This window comes from Agelaius tricolor, unplaced genomic scaffold, assembly GCF_023055355.1.
Source record: "Agelaius tricolor isolate 1412-34295 unplaced genomic scaffold, bAgeTri1.0.p SCAF_68, whole genome shotgun sequence".
NCBI classification, from domain to species: Eukaryota; Metazoa; Chordata; class Aves; order Passeriformes; family Icteridae; genus Agelaius; species Agelaius tricolor.
In genome coordinates this window covers 607,189-621,472 of record NW_027269328.1, presented here as the reverse complement: position 1 = coordinate 621,472, position 14,284 = coordinate 607,189, and the positions used below count along the sequence as shown (strand labels likewise).

At 51.6% G+C, this 14,284-nt stretch overlaps 1 protein-coding gene across 6 annotated transcripts in view; it reads left to right on the top strand.

Moving 5' to 3' along the window:
• The first annotated feature begins 5,735 nt into the window (after window positions 1-5,735).
• DTNB (dystrobrevin beta) overlaps window positions 5,736-14,284 on the top strand; it is a 156,937-nt gene continuing 148,388 nt past the window's right edge. For 5 of the 6 annotated variants that reach the window (XM_071417192.1, XM_071417193.1, XM_071417188.1 and 2 more), the window contains exons 1-2: window positions 5,736-5,888; window positions 6,474-6,553. The gene's annotated coding sequence lies outside the window, so the exon portion shown is untranslated. The remainder of the gene's footprint in view (window positions 5,889-6,473; window positions 6,554-14,284) is intronic. The other variant, XM_071417194.1, reaches the window with a different exon arrangement.

The window sequence follows — 14,284 nt, the reverse complement described above, 5'->3', positions numbered from 1 at the left end:
AGGGAACTCCAAATAGGGGATTTCTGACTCTGCAGGGCTGTTGGTGCAAATCTTCCTGCAGAGCTGGATCCATCTGTGCTGCTCTTGGCACTGGAGTGAGTTCCCATCGGGAGGGGGCACTGACAGCACACACAGCTCCATGTTGTCAGGAAAATTAATCCACAAACACCATGACATGATCATGTCCACATGGACATGAACCTCTGTTCATGTCCAAAAAGGAGACAGAGGAGTCATTTTACTTAATTTGAATAAAGGGAGAGGCCATGGGGCATTTCCCTGGGGTCTCTCCAATTTTTGGAGGTTGCAGCCTCCTTTTTATCCCAATTTTCCAGCCACATTTCCCTTCTCTCTTTCCCCATTTGCTGAGGTACTTGAGAGGTACAGACTTCCCAAAACACCTGATACCAGAGATTTTCCCTCTAATGTATAACCCTCCCTTTTCATTTTTAATTCTTACAGAACTTAGGGTTTTTCTTCCCCATTGTTTCTTTCATCTTTCAATGTCCAGTTTCATTTATCAGCAAACCTAAAGTTTATTTGTGAAGGCAAATATCTTTTTCCATTCATCAATCAGTGAATCCTTCCTATTGCACCCCTGCACTGAGAGGTGAGCACAGGGGCTGTGAAGGGCTGTCCCTCCCGTGCCAGGCTCCCTGTCTGTCCCAATAATACACGAAATAAAGCTGCACACATGCTGGAACCTCCAAGGTGAAAAGAAGGGAGGTTTATTTCTTGACCTTGATATAAATAGAATGCCAAAAGTGGCCCTGGATTGGAGGATGAAATTGCCACCTCTCTGTCTGGTCTGTCTGTCTGTCTCTGCCCCGACACGGGTAGGGCGGTTCTTGGGTGGACGCGTTTCAAAGGACGAGTCTGGACTCTTCAGCTTTTCGGTCTTCAGGTTGTTTATTATTTCTTATCTACAAAATTTTCTGTCTGCCCAACAGAGGTCTGACCTGCAAGGCAGCCAAGGGCACTCTGACCACCCACGGGGCGGTCGTGTCTTTTTATACTAAAATCTATGTACATGATATTTACTTTTATTTTCCAATACTTTTCACCCATGTTGGCAAGTGCACCTTCACCATAAACCAATCCCCAAGTGCCAACATCATCACAGGAGATGGAGGACAAGAAGAAGAAAGAAGAAGGACGAGACACGCCCTGATCCCTCCATCTTGTCTCCATAATCCCCCTGTACCAAAAACCTTAAAGTTTATATTTCACCCTATAAATGTGTCCCTGTTACACCCTTCACTCTAAAGTGATTCTCATGTCCTCAAACTGCTGTCACTTCTGTGGATGGATCAAAATCAAGCCACCAAGCACTCTTGGCAACATTCCAGGAGTTCCGAGACCCCCAAGGGTTCTCCTGGCCTCTCTGGACATCGGGAGCGATGTGCTGGGTTCCCACACCTCTCCAATGACACTGGTCAAACCAACAGCCCATCAAATTTCTCCTCCTCCAGAGAGAAATGCAAAACAATCATTATTTACATGAATAGTGTGTGGGAAACCCCATGACAAAAATGTAAACCTCAGAAGGCTCAGAAGAGCAGGGTGACACCCTGTCCAGAGGGATCCTGCCTTCATCCCAGGCCTCTTCCTCCCAGCTTCCTGCCCTCCTGCAAAGCCCTGAGAGGGAGCAGCAGCCCTGGGGGTTGTTTCCTGTTCAAGGGGCCTGGGTGAGATAAAATGGCAGCGTTGGAGCTGCTGCACCTCCAAACAATTGTTCCTTATTGCAGTGGTGCTGCTGCATCTCCCAGTTCAAAACTGAACCAAACTGGTCTCCTGTCACTTCAGTGATGCTGGTTATGGATTTTAGAGTGGGAAAGCTGGGCTGAGGGTTTCCCCTTTGGAGGGCTCTCTCAGGCCAGATGCCAGGGATGTGATGCCACGGGCAGTGAGTGTGCTGCAGCTTCCTGCAGGCCTGCTTGCCAAGGGATGGGATTCACCTGTCCTGGTGGGATGGGCACTGCTTGAGCCTGGTGCACACAGGATTTACTCTGTGCCCACAGAAGGGCTCTGTGGGAGCCCCGGGCACTGCCAGCCCAGGAGTGTCACAGGCTGTGCCAGCCACGCTGAATCAGCACAGTGCTGCTGTTGGGTTCACAAACACACAATCACATCAGGGTTCACAGTGCTGCTGTTGGGTTCACAAACACACAATCACATCAGGGATTATATGTGGTGCTTTTTATCGAAGAGCTCTGGGAATCGGGGTGGTTTCCACCCAAATCTGATTCCGACCATACATTCAAGGTGGATGTGTTTTATACTCTATCATTACATAACTTTCATGTTGATTATTAAACTTATGTTGTTCTATTGTATACACAGATTTCAGCTAAACATAGCCCCCTTTAAATTTCCAACATAGTTTCTCATGATTCTTCTTATGGTTATATAATAATTATATTTAATTACTGAACAATCATCACATCTAACAATTATATCTTTTATCATACTGCTTACCCAGGTGCAGTGATCTGAGAAAACACGAGGCCCAATATTTTCAAAGACTATTTTTAACATTTTCTAGGGCTCCACTATCACTGGGGGTGTGCATCAAAGGCACCCTCGGGTCACTGAGGAGATTTCTGGGCATTTAGACCAGCCCAGGAGCAATCCATGGGGGACACTCATGGATATATATATATATATATTTTTTATATATATGTATAAAAATCCACCTTAGGGTCTCAGAGGGGGATCCAGGGCTGCTGCCAACAGCCCATTCCCAAGCTGGCACTGGAATATCCATGCCCTCAGGACATGGCACCAGACAAAATCCTGGCCTGGGGCTGTCCTGCCATGGATTCTGCTCCTCTTCCTCACACAAGGCCCTCTTTGCAAATGAACACAGGATCCTGTAGTTCCTCAGTGCTGGAACCCTGGATGCTGAGAGTTTTGGCCTTTCTGTGCTGAAAGGCACAGACCCTCAGGAGAGCACTGCATTTGACCTGAGGCCGTGGAGAAGCTTCCAGAATTGAATTATAGCACTGGGATTACAGGTGAGGAGTTTGAACAGAAGTGTGTGGTATCACAGGGTGGAAAACTTAGAGTTTGGGTGTTTAGAGTGTAGTAATATATAAAGCAAGATGCAGGTTTTAGGGCAGAGGCTGGTCCTTCTTTTTCACCTTCTTCACCTTCTTCCCCACCTTCTTCACCTTCTTCTCCACCTTCTTCCCCACGGGTTTGGGTGCTGGTGGGTGGGTGGGCAAAGGAACCAACACCTGTCACTGGACACATGTGCTCCCTGTCATGGTCCATCTGCTCACCAAAACCATCTGGGGCCATGGCCTTGGGTCCTGCTGAGGCTTTTCAGGGATTTCCTTCTGCCTTCCTCCCACAGGGAACTCCACTTGCCTGCCTTTACAAGCTCTGGATATCTGTTAATCTTTCTTTTGGCATATTTTAAGGGGAAAACATGGGAAAACATTGGTTTATTACTTAGCCCTAATAAATTCTGCAGTTCCCTCACTACTTGGGGTCCCAAGACACTTGAGGAGCGTGGAACTGTAGATTTGGGGAAAAAAAAAAACAGGAAGAAACCTGTATCAAGTGACAGGAACTTGATCACCCTTAAAATGGAGGGATTCAGGCAAACGGGTGTGTAACCAACTCACCTGATTTCTGACAGGAAAACTCTGAGTGCACTTAACAACTCAGTAAAATCAGCAGCACTGAGGAACGTGCAAGAGCTTGGGATTTCTTTTCCCTGACTCAATTAAAAGTATCAACAATTCTGTATTTTAAGTATGGAAGGGGTTGGAGACCTGCCAGTGGGAATAATCCACCCCAGCCCTCAGGTGGCATTTTGGCAGCATCACTAGATTTTAATTTATTCTCATTTTTAATCTGTGGGACTAATTAATGGCTCTGTCTCGTTGTTCAGTGAGTAAAACCTTTTTTTTTTTTTTTTTTCTAGCCAGGCTGAATTCCCCTGGGACCCTTGGGAAGAAGGAGGATGGGCACAGCCCGCAGAGGAGCGGGAAGCCCGAGCTCCCGGAGTCAGAGGCACAGAGAAATAACTGAGGCCATGGCACCCTCTGGTGTTTTTGCAGGTTGCAGCACTTCTCCCTGGCAGACGCCTTTTCCAAATGCCGCTTTGGCTGCTGCTGCTGCTGCCTTCGGGGTGGAAATGCAGCCAGCAGGAATCACCTCCCTCACTTGGTCCCACTGCCACCCGTGGGCTTGGCTCCGGAATGCCGGGACAAATTCGGAATTCCGAGCGCCGTCATTGGCACAGCTCGCAACGAGCATCGCCACAGCAGCGGCTCCAGCGGCAATTTCCCCTCTCATTTCCTATTCCCTGCCAAAGCACTCCCTCCCAATCGTGCAAACCGGGAGTGGTTCCTCTCCCTCTCCCTCTCCTCGCTGTGCAGGAGGAGCTGTGACATTTGCACGGCGACAGAGAGCCTGGAACAGAGCCCATCCTGCCGGATCCTGCTCAGGGAACACTGCCGGCATCGGTGCTGCTGCCAGCAAGGCGAGCAGGGACATCCCCGATGCCCAGGGAATGCTGTTCTCCACAGGCATGGTCACGCCATGGAGCAGGGGATGCCCTCACTGGAAACACAGCTGTGGATGTGGCAGGGGAGCTGTGGGACACGGCTGGAGCTGTGGGACATGGCTGGAGCTGTGACAGCCTCCCCTGGCACAGGGGACACTCCTGCAGGGACAGGGGCACAGTCTGTATGAGCCTGAGCTGCCCTCCCAGCGTCGGGTGGGAAGGGAGCTCAGAGCCCCCCCAGTGCCAGCCCTGCCATGGCAGGGACAGCTCCCAGTGTGCCAGGGTGTGCCAGTGTCCAGCCTGGCCTTGGGCACTGCCAGGGATCCAGGCTGGGCACCCTGTGCCAGGGCCTGCCCACCCTGCCAGGGCACAATTCCCCATTCCCAAGATCCCGTCCAGCCCTGCCCTCTGGCACTGGGAGCCATTCCCTGGCTCCTGTCCCTGCAGGCCTTGTCCCCAGTCCCTCTGCAGCTCTCCTGGAGCCCCTTCAGGCCCTGGCAGTGGCTCCAGGATCTCCCTGGAGCTTTCTCCAGGCTGAACATTCCCAGCTCTGCCAGCCTGGCTCCATGGCAGAGGAGCTCCGGCCCTGGGAGTTGAGGGGATGGAGCTGAGCAATGGCTGTGGCTGGATGCTGAGGGAACGGCAGTTGCTCACAGCTGTGAGGGGACTGTTCGGAAGGATGGCTGTTGTTCACAGCTGTGAGGGACAGCCATGGCACACACGGTGCTGAGGGACAGCCATGGCAGACACGGTGCTGAGGGACAGCCATGACCGATACGGTGCTGAAGGATGGCTGTGAGGGGACCCATGGCTGACACGGTGCTGAGGGATGGTGCTGAGGGGACCTATGGCTGACACGGTGCTGAGGGATGGTGCTGAGGGGACCCATGGCTGACACGGTGCTGAGGGATGGTGCTGAGGGACAGCCATGGCTGAGGGATGGCTGTGAGGGGACCCACGGCTGACGGAGGCGCCAGCGCAGCCCCGACCGTCGCTCCGCCCGCCCCTCTCCCCTCGGGCGGCCCCAGCCCCTCAGGGCGGGCCGGGGGCGGGGCCGCCCCTGGGCTGCTCGCGCTGCGCCTGCGCAGTCCCGCCGCGCCCCGGGGTGAGCGCCGCGCGGCGCGGGCGCGCTGTGGCGGAGGCGGGAGCGCGCCAGGCGGCGCTGGCCGCCGATTGGCTGAGAGGCGCGAGAAGGCGGGGCCAGGAGGGCGCGGATTGGCGGGGGGTCGCGCGCCCCCGGCGGAGGCGGGTCCTGATTGGCCGGGGCGCCGCGCGGCGGCGGCCGGGACCGTTGGAGCGCGGCGGCGGCTGAGGCGGCCCGGCCGCCCCTGGAGCCCCGGGAGCCGCGGCAGCCCCGGCACCGGCTCAGGTACGGCGGGGAACGGCGGCGCCGGGCGGGGGAGAGCCCAGCGGGGCCGGGTCACCGGGCTGGGGGGACGGCCGCTGGTTTGGCCGTGCTCCGGTGTTCCTCCCGGCCGCGGAACAGCTGCTGGCAGGCAGCCGGAATGTGTAGGCTGCGTTGCTTTGGCGTTAACGGGAGACCCGCGATGTGCAGGCTCCATTGCTTTGGTGTTAACGGGGGATCCGGGTGTGCAGGCTCCATTGCTTTGGTGTTAACGGGGGATCCGGGTGTGCAGGCTCCATTGCTTTGGTGTTAACGGGAGACCCGCGATATGCAGGCTGCACTGATTTGTAATTAACGGGAGACCTGGAATGGGTAGGCTCCACTGATCTGTAATTAACGGGGGACCTGGAACGTGGAGACTCCGTTGCTCTGGAGTTAACGGGAGACCCGGGATGTGCAGGCTCCGTTGATCTGCAGTTAACGGGAGCAGCAGCCAGGGCAGAAGCAGCACCGTGCTGGGGCTGTGAAATGAGGCAGCGTAGTTTTTCCATGGCACACCCCTGCTTTCTTGCAGAAAAGGCTCACTTGGTGTTATTTGCCTCTCCTTAGGTCGTGGTTTTAATGTCTGAAGAAGGAAGTGAGCCCGGGAAAGTGGAAGTTGCCCTGAGAGACTTCTCAGTGTGATTCAGGTAACGGGATCTGTTGGGACTGACTGTGGTGTTTACAGTAAAGTCTTGTGTTTTGTGTGTTCAGTTGCCTGCTTTTGACACTCACAATACTGATACTGACATTTTTCACTGATGACAAACTCGTGTCGTGAAGCAGTGACTGCTGCATGTTCTGTTATGTGCTGGACACGTGGAAATATGGAATCATGTAAAAAGATGGAGTCCTCTGTTTCAAATTCCTCCAGAATTATGTTTGTTGTGCAACACATCCCTCGTCTGGGGAAGGTGAATCATAGAATTACAGAATGCTTTGGGTGGGAAAGAGCTTTGAACAAAACAGCATTGAATTCCACCCTCCTGCCATGGCAGGGACACTTTCCACTGTCCCAGGATGCTCCAAGCTTCAGCCTGGCCTTGGGCACTGCCAGGGATCCAGGGGTGGCACTGGCTGAGCTTTCAGGTCCCTTCCCACTCAAACCAGTCAGTCCCAAGGGAGCAGCTCCCAGGCTGGGCTGCCAGAGCTGGCTCTGACACCTCCAGAATCCTGTGTTTAAGGGGACACATCCAGGACCTCCTGTGAGCTCTGTGGGACACCCTCATTGTTCACTGCAGTTCCTGTGGTGGTGAATGCAGCAGCCCTGCCAGCATTGTCCCAGGCTCCCTGGGTTTGGAGCAGGCTGGGGGTTTTTGGAACAGTAAATGGCTTTTTTTGTTGGCTGAGGTGCAGCTGATGCAGCCAGGCCTCTGGTTTATCCCAGGAACCAAGAGCAGTGCATGCTTTAGGGAGTGCTGGGTGGTGGAGGGGGCTTAAAAAGGAGCCATAATGCAAGGAAAAGGTTTTTGCAGCAAGAGAAAAGCAGCACTTTTCCAGCAGTTCAGTTACATCACACACAGCACAGGTGATGTGGGACTGAGGACTCCCAGTCCTGGGCAGCCCTGGGGGGGTGTTCTCAGTTCTGTTCTCAGTGGGCAGCCCTTTAAGCCAAGGTGGGTGTTCTGAGTTAGGAGCCCTTTGAACCAAGGTGGGTGTTCTGAGTTAGGAGCCCTTTAAACCAAGGTGGGTGTTCTGAGTTAGGAGCTCTTTGAACCAAGGTGGGTGTGTTCAGTTAGGAGCCCTTTGAACCAAGGTGGATGTTCTCAGCCATTTGAGCCAAGGAGGATGTTCTCAACCCTTTGAACCAAGGTGGATATGTTCAGTTAGGAGCCCTTTGAACCAAGGTGGGTGTTCTGAGTTAGGAGCCCTTTAAACCAAGGTGGGTGTTCTGAGTTAGGAGCCCTTTAAATCAAGGTGGATGTTCTGAGTTAGGAGCCCTTTGAACCAAGATGGATATTCTGAGTTAGGAGCCCTTTAAACCAAGATGGATGTTCTGAGTTAGGAGCCCTTTAAACCAAGGTGGGTGTGTTCAGTTAGGAGCCCTTTGAACCAAGGTGGATGTTCTGAGTTAGGAGCCCTTTAAACCAAGGTGGGTGTGTTCAGTTAGGAGCCCTTTGAACCAAGGTGGGTGTTCTGAGTTAGGAGCCCTTTAAACCAAGGAGGATGTTCTGAGTTGTGCAGCCTTTAAACCAAAGAGGATGTTTTGAGCTATGCAGCCCTTTAAAGCAAGAAGAATGTTCTCAGTTCTTTAAACCAAGGTGGATATGTTCAGTTAGGAGTCCTTTAAATCAAGGTGGATGTTCTGAGTTGTGCAGCCCTTTAAATCAAGGTGGATGTTCTGAGTTAGGAGCCCTTTATTTAAAGGTGGTTGTATTCAATTAGGAGCCCTTTAAAGCAAGGTAGATGTTCTCAGCCCTTTAAACCAAGGTGGATGTTCTCAGCCCCTTAAACCAAGGTGGATATTCTCAGCTGTTCAGCCCTTTAAACTAAGGTGGATGTGTTCAGTTATGAGCCCTTTAAATCAAGGTGGATGTTCTGAGTTCTTTAAACCAAGGAGGATATTTTGAGTTGTGCAGCCTTTAAACCAGGGTGGATGTTCTCAGTTGGGTGGATGTGTTCAGTTGTGCAGCCCTTTAAATCAAAGTGGGTGTATTCAATTAGGAGCCCTTTAAACCAAGGTGGATGTTCTAAGTTCTTTAAATCAAGGTGGATATTCTCAGCCCTTTAAACCAAGGTGGATGTTCTGAGTTGTGCAGCCCTTTAAACCAAGGTGGATGTGTTCAGTTAGGAGCCCTTTAAATAAAGGTGGGTGTATTCAATTAGGAGCCCTTTAAACCAAGGTGGACATTCTCAGTCCTTTAAACCAAGGAGGATGTTCTGAGTTAGGAGCTCTTTTAACCAAGATGAATATGTTCAGTTAGGAGCCCTTTAAACCAAGGAGGATGTTCTGAGTTAGGAGCTCTTTAAACCAAGGTGGATGTTCTGAGTTGTGCAGCCCTTTAAACCAAGGTGGATGTGTTCAGTTAGGAGCCCTTTAAATAAAGGTGGTTGTATTCAATTAGGAGCCCTTTAAAGCAAGGTGGATGTTCTCAGCCCTTTAAACCAAGGTGGATGTTCTGAGTTAGGCAGTCCTTTAAACCAAGGTGGATGTTCTCAGTTCTTTGAACCAAGGTGGATGTTCTCAGTTGGGTGGATGTGTTCAGTTGTGCAGCCCTTTAAACCAAGGTGGATGTGTTCAGTTAGGAGCCCTTTAAACCAAGGTGGATGTTCTGAGTTGTGCAGCCTTTAAACCAAGGTGGATGTTCTGAGTTAGGCAGTCCTTTAAACCAAGGTGGATGTTCTCAGTTCTTTGAACCAAGGTGGATGTTCTCAGTTGGGTGGATGTGTTCAGTTGTGCAGCCTTTAAACCAAGGTGGATGTTCTGAGTTGTGCAGCCCTTTAAACCAAGGTGGATGTTCTCAGTTGGGTGGATGTGTTCAGTTGTGCAGCCCTTTAAATCAAAGTGGGTGTATTCAATTAGGAGCCCTTTAAACCAAGGTGCATGTTCTGAGTTAGGAGTTCTTTAAACCAAGGTGGATGTTCTGAGTTCTTTAAACCAAGGTGCATGTTCTGAGTTAGGAGTTCTTTAAACCAAGGTGGATGTTCTGAGTTCTTTAAACCAAGGTGGATGTTCTGAGTTAGGAGCCCTTTAAGCCAAGGTGGATGTTCTGAGTTCTTTAAACCAAGGTGGATGTTCTCAGCCCTTTAAACCAGGGTGGGTGTGTGCTGCTCTGGGGCAGCTTTAGAGAGCCTAAAGAGGGATTCAGATTGGGTGATTCAGGTGCTAAGGATTTGAATTCATCATATTTTTATTACGTTAATTGTTTTCCCCTTGGTGGCAGGGAGAAGAAACCATGATTTTGTTGTCTCTGGTTTAGTGTTCAAACAGATTTCTGTTGATGAACTGTGCCTAGATTTAAATAGTTTCATGGGCCTTTCCCAGTCCTGTGGGCTTTAAGGACTGAACTATTTTAACTTCTCAGCTGTGCTTAAATAATACAGATTTATTTAAAAAAAACTTATGTAATGAAGATTTTTAGGCAGCCTAGATCTAGAAGAAACAGTAGGAGACCTTGAAATTCCACAGCAGACAGCACATTGTATTTGGCCAGGTGGAAACAAATAGAATTACAACAGCAGGTGCCAATTCATCACTAAGTTTTTAAAGAGCTGGATGTCTGAAGGATGTGCTGTGGCTAGAAAACACTTAAAAACATAGTAACTTGAGTAGCTACTGACTGACTGCAAGGTGAGGTATTTTCAGTCTTTGCCAGTGCAACTTTTAACTTTATTTAGGTCTAAGGTTGGACTCAGTGGTCTTGGGTGAACAAGAGCCTCAGTGATTCTGGGATTTAAGAGGTAAAGGGCTGTCCTGGCATCAAGTAAACAGGGAGGGAGCTAAGGCCCTAACTTACATTTTTAAAAATTTATTTATTTATTAAAACAGAAAGTGACAAAACTAAGGGCTAAAACCTCTTAGTTTTACAGAAGACAAATGCCATCAGTTGGGCTTTTATTTCAGGCTTCTTGTGGAAAGCAAGCTCTTTGTGAGCAGTGAGGAGCAGTTTGGGTGCAGTTTTGTTTGTTTGAGGCAGGTGTTGTGTGTGTGTCTGGCAGCTCAGACCAAGTTAAAGTTGTCAGGCCCGTGGAGGTGTTCAGCTCCCATTGCCTGGGGCAGTGGCAGAGAGACTTTTCAATGCAGATGAGTGGTTCTGTGCTCCTGTAGCCTTTCAGTGATATCTAACACTTCACAAACCTGGAGTTACTTTGGTTTAGACCTGTGAGGAAGATTTCACACTGTGAGTCAATGGAGGAGGTGAAATGAATGCATTAAAGCTGGGCAGGCTGTTTAATGCTGAAGTCACTTGTGAGGGGGAAAGCAGTTCCTGTTTCCAGGTGTTCCTCCCTGGAATTTCCCTCCTCCCCAGGTGTGCCAGGGGGCCCTGAGCTGCCAGGTGTGTGGGACCTGCTCCTGCTCCAGCTCCAAGCCTGGGCTAGTGGGCAAAAGGGCAGGAATGCAGCTCAGAACCCTTCCTGATCATGAATACTGCATTCAGAGGCAGCTGCAGAGCTCTGTCCTGTGCTCTGCAGGCAGGGCTGGGGCCTGGGGGTCAGATGGACAGGGGAGGTTCTCCAAAACCTGGTTTTGCCAGGGTCTATGGAAGCACTGAGTGCTCAGAAATCCCCTTCACAAAAGTCTTCCCTTCCTGAGAGGGAGGGGTGAGCTCTTAATTCGACTGTTTCCAACTTCCTCCTGCTCAGAAATCCTCCTGTAATGTTTCATTTCTCTTACCCAACAGGAGCACTGCTTTATTTCAAGGAAGCAGTTTCAGCTGCTGGATTTGCTCTTGTTTGCAGGCTCCTGGTAAATGCCATGCCATGAACTTCAACAGGCAGCTTGGAAAAAGCCATTTCTACTCCTCAGGCTTTGGGGCAGTGAAGGAAGACGAGGCTTTGGCTCTGGTTTGGCACTGAGTGTGCTGGAGAGCAAACCTGTGCCAGAATAATCTGTGCTCAGCCTCTCAGTGCTGGCCTGCAGAGCCTGCAGAGCCCTGGGCCCAGGCTCAGGCTTCCCTGGGCACTGCAAATGGCCACAGAGAGCTTCAAATGGCACCTTGGCATCGGGGCTGGCACCTCAGTGCCACCCTCACCATTCTTAGCCTGACCTGCAGGTTCCTCAGGGCTGGCACTTGTCCTGGTCTGGGCTCTCAGCTGAGATCTGAAGTCACAGAAACTCAGGTGGTTTGGAGCTCTCCTGGAGCTGAGTTTGTTGTGTTTTGTCTGGAGGGAACCTGTGTTAAAAGTTTTGGAAGGCTGTCAAAGAAACCTCTGATTAAACATTGTGACTTCAAAGCTCCATCTTTGTTGAACTTGAATCCAGTCCAATCTGTAGCAGTTTCTGACCACGTGGGGTTGTTGGGCTCACCCTGGGGCTTAGACCAGTGGGGTTTTCTTGGAATCACAGAGAGATTTCAGCTGTCAAAGGCCTCTTTGTCCAGCCTGGACCTGATCCTCACCTTGTCCCCAGCCCAGGGCACTCAGTGCCACATCCAGGAATTCCCTGGACACCTCCACCTCCCTGGGCAGCCCCTGCCAAGGCCTGAGCCCCCTTTCCATGCAGAAATTCCTCCTGGTGTCCACCCTGAGCCTGCCCTGGCCCAGCCTGAGGCCATTTCCCCTTGTCCTGTCCCTGTTCCCTGGGAGCAGAGCCCGACCCCCCCTGGCTGTGCCCTCCTGGCAGGGACTTGTGCAGAGCCACAAGGGCCCCCTGAGCCTCCTTTGCTCCAGGCTGAGCCCCTGCCCAGCTCCCTCAGCCCCTCCTGGGGCTCCATTCCCTGCCCAGCTCCCTCAGCCCCTCCTGGGGCTCCATTCCCTTCCCAGCTCCCTCAGCCCCTCCTGGGGCTCCATTCCCTGCCCAGCTCCCTCAGCCCCTCCTGGGGCTCCATTCCCTGCCCAGCTCCCTCAGCCCCTCCTGGGGCTCCATTCCCTGCCCAGCTCCCTCAGCCCCTGCTGGGGCTCCATTCCCTGCCCAGCTCCCTCAGCCCCTCCTGGGGCTCCATTCCCTGCCCATCCAGGGCTGTTCCCTGGGGTGACCCCAGTGCAGGACCCAGCTCTTGGCCCTGTTGTCCCTCACCCTTGTTGTCCCTCACCCTCGTTGTCCCTCAGCCCATGGATCCAGGCTGTCCTGGTCCCTCTCAGAGCCCCCTGTCCCCAGCAGATCCACATCCCCCCCTGGGGCTGTCCCTGAGCTGGGCCAGGCTGGTGCCCTCCATGCCCTGAAGGTGTTGGGCAGGACTGAGGCAGCCCTGAGCCCCCTGTGCCCAGCTGGATGTGCCTCCATGCCCAGCTTTCTCCAGCCAGGAATAAACAATAAACCCACTGCAATTCCCTCTTTACACCCTCTGGTGTTTGGAAAAGCCCCATGGAGCAGTTCTGCTCCAGACCCTGAGCATGCCTGAGAGAATCAGCCTGGAGAGGCTGCTCCACATCAGCTACCCAGGAACGAGGAGCATCCCCTGAGCCCCAGCAGGAGCATCCCCACCCAGCAGGAGCATCCCCACCCAGAGGAGCATCCCCTGAGCCCCTGGTGCCCGTGCCCAGCTGGATGTGCCTCCCTGCCCAGGTTTTTGCAGCCAGGATGTCCCTGCCCCTCAGAGATTTTCCACCCCAGCAGCTGAGGGCTCTGTGGGGCTGTGCTGCCACATGCTGTGTCCTGCCTGAGCAGAGCAGATGGCTTCTTGTGCCTTGGAAGAGCCTCAGAGCTCCAGCAGGAATGGCAAGGCGTGCAGGAGGGAAAGCTTTAGGTTTCATTACTGTTATTTTTCTCTAAGCTGCTGGCTTGCCTGGTCATTTTTAATGAAGCTCCCTGCTTTATTTGGGCAGGCTTTTGCAGGATCTTCCAGAGCAGCTTTGGAGCCACTGGATTTATGGAGGAAAACAAGAGGAGCCCTTGAGTTGTTCAGAATTTCAGTGCAGAGCTGTAACCCCTGGGGAGTCACAGTCCCTCTCTGGCCCCCAGCCAAGGGGGTTTTCCCTCCCACCCTCCAAGGCTGGAGTCAGTTTGGGTTTGTAGAGATCCTGCACAACCACCTGAGTGCAGCACATGTGAAAACACCAGTGAGAGATGCAAACCTTTGGGCTTTGGGGCAGCTGCTGCTGGGAGGTGTTTGGTGGTTCCCAGAGAAGCTCCTGCACTTGCTGGAGATGCAGAAATAACATTTTAGGGTACTTTTCATGCTTTTATGCACAGTTCCTTTTGCTTCAGTGGCTTATCCTATATAATAGATGGGAACAGAGTTTAAAATGTTACAGATAAATGAGAAGAATTGTCAGAAGAGGATAAAATGTGCTTTAAAAGATGGTGCCAGTCTCCTTGAATAAGTCTGGAAGGTTTGTCTTTTCCTGGGGTCAGATGTGTCCCCCTGACATCACTGCCAGGTCACTCCTCTGCCTGGGAAATGCCACAGGGGAACAAAGGAGTATTCCTGATTAATTATGTTTGCTGAGGAAAGGGATTGGGAATATCAACCAGGAGAAGAAAGAAATGAGTAAAGGCATCAGATGTTTTGGAGAGACAGAGGGAGAGGAGGGGATTAAATCAGTCATTGTGGGGTCCTTGTTCAAATTAGGAAAGAAAAGGAAAAAAACTTCATATTTTTATTGAAGTCTGAGATGAACAAATATAAGCACCTTTATATCATAAGTAAGTTTAATTACATACTTTAACAAAACATTTATGAGAGTTCAGAAATTATTTGAGATGCTTCCTATCAAATGTCAGTTGAAGCCAAGTGAGCTCAGAAGCCCAAAGCAAGGAAGTGCCAAAGCAGATGGACACC